Genomic DNA, 6000 nt, shown 5'->3' with positions numbered 1-6000 from the left:
TGCTTACGTTGTTTTGCCAGTATAGTTTATTCCAGCCCCTCAAGCAAAATAAGATACATCTGCAAAGATGGAGCTTTGCCAAGACAGCTCCCAGTCAGATATCACCCCTCCTCACACTCCTGACTGACACAGCTATAGTGTCATAGTGTAGTTCTGGCTTTAGTGGCTCCAGTTGCTCAGAGACCCAGCAGGACCTAGGGGGCCCAGCTACATAATCCTTACGAGTGCAACATGATTTCAGGGAGTGAACACTCCGGAGGTGAGTGAATCTGAGTGTTTGTCAGGGATAGCAGGACTGACAGACTGACTGACTGACAGATGGAGGGAGTTCTGGGCCTTGGTGAGGTAAAACGAGGGTTGGGCCGTTGGGATTGGGTCACAGCACTTGCTGATGAGGCGTGTTCGGAGGCAGGATGTTTTAGGAGGGAGGCTGAGCAGCTGATAAGGTGAGGGGCTGTTTGTTAGAGGGAACTCCATATTCTGTAGCCCCTAGGAGAGTAAGAGCATTGGAGGAAAGGCTGGAGAGTTTGATCGCTGGGAGGGGAGGGGAGGGGAGGTGGGTTGGGGACATTTCAGGGTGTGTAGCTGTGTTTATCAGCAGGGAAGGGATGGGGGCGATCGGGGCTTGCAGATGGTTGAGCCAGTGAGAGGGAATTTGGGCATCTTTGGGGCTTGGGAGAGTTAATTAACGAGGAGGGGCATGGGCATTTATCAGGGGGAGGGAAGCATATGGTTACATGTATTCTAAGGATTGACTGCACAGGACACATTCATCCCTGCAGCTCTCAGGGCTGCAAGTTTCTGTTCCCGAGCCAGGACTGTAACATTCTCAGGAGTTATTCCCTCTTTTCCCTCTGCAGCTGCAGCACCCCTGCGGTGATTCCTGCTCCTGGGAGCCTTGAATTAATCCACTGAGGCTGGGTATTCAGGTAAAGAGCCAGCAGCTGGCATTGAACACGCCCAGCTGGGCTGCAGCTCCACACACAGAATGGACTAAATACTCCCAAAGTGCCCACCCAGTCCCAGTGCGGAACCAGGCCGGGTGTAAAACCTGGCACGGATTATACAGGCTGCTGCCACTCTGCTTGGGTTTTCCCCAAAACCTGGTCCAGAGCCTGAATGACTGGCATTCCGCATTTGAGAAGTGGGGCTCAAATACCGCAATGCTGAGTGCATTATAAATGCCTTCATGATATCGATTGACCGACAGACAGATGGAAGGATGGGACTGAATAAAGAAGGTAGACAGACTGATGGAAAATGGACAGATACATCAGATAAGCGGACTTTAAGCTCCTGTGGGCAGGTACCCTGGTTAGCAAAATCTCTAGTGCTATCCCCAGCACACCTGGGGGCATGGTTCACATAATAAATAACAGTAATAATAAAGACAGATGCCGCTTTGCTGGGTGCTGATTCTTCCCTGTCTAGCTTGCGTTCGGCTCCCTGCAGGGTGGAGACCCATGCAACAAAAGACGCAACAGGAACCCTGGCACTCTGAGGAGAAGTTAATGAGGGCTGAGAGAGAGCAAGGAGGTGAGCCAGTCCACAGCAATGCTGAAGCAGGAACATCCCCCACCCCACAGGGTTGGGCTGAAGCCCAGAAGAAGCCTCATTGCTGGGGAAAATCTTGCAACTCAGGATGCGGGTAGAAAAAGCAAAGCACATAAACAATATTGACTCCCGCCAGCTAGAAATGCTGACTGGCCAGTGTAGAATGCTGCAGGCACACTACACAGTCCATCTCTGGGAAGCAGGACCATTTCATCCTCCAGCTCATCACCGGCTTTGTAGTCCCCCTTTCATCCTCTCACTTTTCTGACTACCTACCGCCTTCCCAAGATCTCATCTGTGATCTTCAGTGGTTTCCTACCCATCCTCCTCAGGACTCTGTGCCAGTGGTCTCCACTCCGAATCAGAGAGAGAAAAAATCTGACTAACCCCCTGGGTATAATCAATGGCAAAAATCCAGGCCAAAAGATTTGAAATGCACCAGAAATATGTGATAACCAGTGTTGCTGACTCAGAGCTATTTACCTGCTTTTATAGGATTTTTCTCAGAACTAGGTCAGGACAATGTGCTAGATTAGATTTCTGAAGCCATGTTCTTGCCCCGGAAAACTTGATTCTGAAGCAGAACTCCCCACTGAAATCAGTCAGGAATTCTGCTTTGAGACAGATGGCTACATATGGCCCCCCGAGCGTAACAAATAGTCGTCCTTTCTATTCTTTCCCTACCTCCCACCCCAGTCATTGGCTTCTTACCTGCCCCCCTCTACACCCACATTCTCTCTTTCAGCCTTCTTCTCTCTCTCTCTCTCTCTCTCTGTCTTTTTCTCTTTGCTTCCCTCTCCAACCCCCCCCCCCCCAATGCAGTTCCATTCCCCTGTCTGACTCACCCCTCCCTTCCTGGCCTCCTCCTCCTGGCTTCTCTTTCATGGGTGGTTTTGTCTCTCTGGTTTGTGTGGTCTGCCCTGCACATTCCAGCTCTTTTCTCTTCAGGACCCGACATGTTCCACACAGAGAGGGGATTTATGAGCTGGATTATGCTTTGCTATTCAGTCTTTTGTTTTCGGAACACACCTTTTTCTTTTCTTTTATGTATTAGGAGGTCTGTGTGTCTCCGTGCGTATTTGTGTCTCTCGAGTACATGTGAGTCTGTGTGTTTGTAGTACGAATGTGGGTAAGTAAGTTGGTGTGTCTGTTTCTTTGTGCAGGTTACACACCAATACAAAGGGCCTGATGCCACTGAGCTTTGCCACTGACTTCACTGGAAGCAGGATTAGGCCCTGGTCTGAGACCGAGTGTATTTGTGTGAATGATTGTGTGTTTGTTTCTGTGTCTTGGCTGTGAACGGGCACAATACTCCATGTGCACTTCCGCACCCTGCCTTGAGATGTGACAGTCTGACTTGGGGGATGGGGGAGATTTCAGAAGGGGGAAAATATTTTAAAAGCCTCCGGGAACTGCACACACAGCAGAATCCAGCAGAGGGAGAGAATTTAAACAGGGCCTGGAAGTAAATCCCAACTGAGGGAGTCTCCACCCCCCCAGCAAGAGAGATTTGAAACAGCAGGTCTGAGTGTTGCATATGTGAGCATGTGTCTGTGACACAGGAACTTTGCCCGCTTCATTCAGAGCAGCCGTTCTTTCAGACTTGGCTTTCACTCCAGGAGGAGGAGGAGGAGGAGGAGGGAGCCTGTGGAGGGGGGGCTGTTCCATTAGATCAGCGGGGAGAAAATATTCCCATGCCCATCCAACAAAGCAGCTACATTTTCTCTTCTTCACCCGCAGCAGAGTGGTAGAGCCCCACTGCTCCTCTCTGTGGGCCAGATGCTCCTCTCTTGTAGCAAAAAGGGCAGAAAAGGGAAGACGTGAAAACATTTACTACACAACTGAGCTGAGTAAGAGCCTGATGCTAAGGAGGGGTGAGTACAAAACAGGTCCACTGAGATGAATAGCAGCTGCAGGTGCTCAGGATCAGGCCCTAATTAATATGTAGCTGACCAGCTAACCATGAGGAGGGGAAAAAAGGTTTGTAGTAATCAGCAGGTGCTGTGGCTAGAAACCCCCACTGAGGGGATTAAGAAACCAGCTATGCTGTTGGGCAAGGTGTAGGGAGCTGTGCAGTGTTATACGTGCAGCACAATCTGTAGGAAGGGCCCTTGTGTGTGGAAAAGTGCAGCAAACAACTTTTCAGAGCACCTTCCTGCCAGCCCCGTGGCCCATGTCTTCAGATGGTCCCTGTTTTTACATAGCCACCAATTCATATATATCGTAGGGAGCTGGCTAAGTGTGAGGTGTGTATGTTTATAATTTTATATCACTGCCTTGTACTGAGGGGAATCACAGCTGCTTAACTGTGTGTCATAGGCCTTACACTGCTACCAGCAAAGGAAGATTCTCCTTCAAAGGTTGGTGCCTGGGCTTTAGAAGCAGAAACTCCACCCCTGCTGCTACCACTAACTTCTACTCTTGCTTTCCTTCGGAACTTGTCATTGAGCCTCCCTGGTTGCCCCTGAGACACAACCTACATCAGCTGAAAACCCTCCAGCTTGTCCACCTCTGACCCACGCCCAGAACCGTCTGTAGGTGCTCGTGCTTCACATCATCCACTTCCTTGCCCTCGTGTCCCACCCCAACACCCAGTGGCGTGACCTTTTATCACTTAAGGAGGGCAACGAGCTCTGGTGGGCCTGTCTGTGTTCCACCGTGGTTCCACACCTGCCAGGGACACTGGCTGGCAGCTCCTCCACGGAGCCGTGAGCACGGGCATGCACCTTGCATGGTTCACGAATTCCCTGGACACCTGTGCTGTCTGCAGCAAGACGGAGGTGGCGGCACACAGCTGCACAGGGTGTATCAGGCTGAAGCCTAAATCCCAGCTCTTCCAGAACCTCTTATTGAAGTTCTGGCTGCACTTTACCCCTCACTGCCTGATTCATGGCCTCACAAAGCTGCAGGACCTCCTCATCAACCACCTCCTGGCACTGGCCACGATGGCCACCCACCATATCAGGAGCAGGAAGCTGGATGAGGATGGAGGGGTTGCTCTGTGAGCGTGGGGCTAGGGCAGCCACCTGTCCCTAATGTAGATTTCAAGTCTTGGCCCAGGGCTGAATAACTCCGGGACAGCGTTTGTCCTGGGTTTCCTGTAGCACCGTTCCACACCTGCCCGAAGATTGGGGGTGGCCCCAGCTTCTCTGCGGTAGGGAGCAGTGAGCTGGGCCTTAGTCCTGCCTCACTACAAGTCCTCAGCCCCTGCTCCTCCTCTTCCATGGAGGTCGTGGCCTTGGCCAGGCTGGAAGCCAGAGCTGGGCGGTGGTGAGAGCTGCCCAGGGAGTGGGGCTAGCTGTGGGGAGCCCCCCACCCTCTACCTGACCCTGGCGTTGGGATCCCCAGCCCCTGGCAGGTGGAGGGTGTGGGGCTCCCCATGGCGGCTGGGGGGCTCTTACCACTACCCAGCCCCAGCTTTCAGCCTGGCCAGGGGGCAGGGCCTGCAGTGGGCAGGGAAGAGGAGCAGGAGCCGGGTGCAGCTCACAGAGCGGGGCGGGATGTGGCGGGATGTGGGGGCCTCCTGCATGCGCCCCTGTCCCATTTTGGCATTTTGAAGAGCTGGTCGCCCTATCTGGGGCCCGTGTCTGTCGCCAGCGGCGTTCACGGACTCCGGGGACACGCCAAGGAGCAGCGGGCGCCGTCTCCTTTCGGGGACTCGGTGTTTTCCCTACGACCTTCACCTCCGGCCTCTTCTCATTCGTCGTGCACCTCCCCAGTCCGGCCTGGGTCTGCCGGCCCCGGCTGCCCTGGGCTGCCCCGGGCTGGAGAAGGCGGGGAAGGCTCGGGCTCGGTCCGCCGTTGTCTTGGTACCTAGGCCGGGCACCGCCCAGTTCGGCGGGGCGATGGCGGGGCACCCCGGGGCTGGGGGTCTCCGACCCTGTCTCCCGTCCCCCACGTCGCCCTGCGCACATCCCGCTGCCGGCAGCCGGTCCCCGCCTCTCTGCGCTTTGCCTGTACAGCTCCGCGCACCAGCGCCGCCAGGGGCCCTGCAGGAGACCGCGCCGGCGGTGCGGGCCGGGCGGGGCAGGGAGCTGGGCTGCGGGGTCCGGCGGAGAGGCCAGGTCTCAGGTCCCAGGCCGGCTCTGCAGCGCGCCAGGAGGAGGAGGAGACAGGAGCAGGGAGCAGGGACCCGGGAGTGTGAGCCCGGCCCGGCCCGGCCCCCGCGCAGCTCCGCCTCCGGCTGCAGCCTGGGAGGTGCCGCCGCCGCCGCTGCCGGGGGCGGGAGGGGAAGCAGCGGCAGGAGCAGCAGGAGCAGGAGCGGGCGTGGCGGCGGGTCGGCACTTGGGGAGCGGGTCTGGCCGGGGACGCGGGGGCTGCAGCAGCGGGACGCGGCGCGGCTGCTCCGGGGCGCGGGGTCCTGCCGCCGCACAGCGCCCCCCGCGCGTGGTTCCGAGCCGTGGGAGCCGAGCGGGGCCCCCGCGGGGCGAGGGGAGGAGCAGAGGG

Source organism: Emydura macquarii, unplaced genomic scaffold, assembly GCF_026122565.2.
Source record: "Emydura macquarii macquarii isolate MOO-44397 ecotype Brisbane River unplaced genomic scaffold, CSIRO-AGI_Emac_v2 contig_2871, whole genome shotgun sequence".
Lineage (NCBI taxonomy): Eukaryota > Metazoa > Chordata > Testudines > Chelidae > Emydura > Emydura macquarii.
This window is presented reverse-complemented; position numbering follows the sequence as displayed.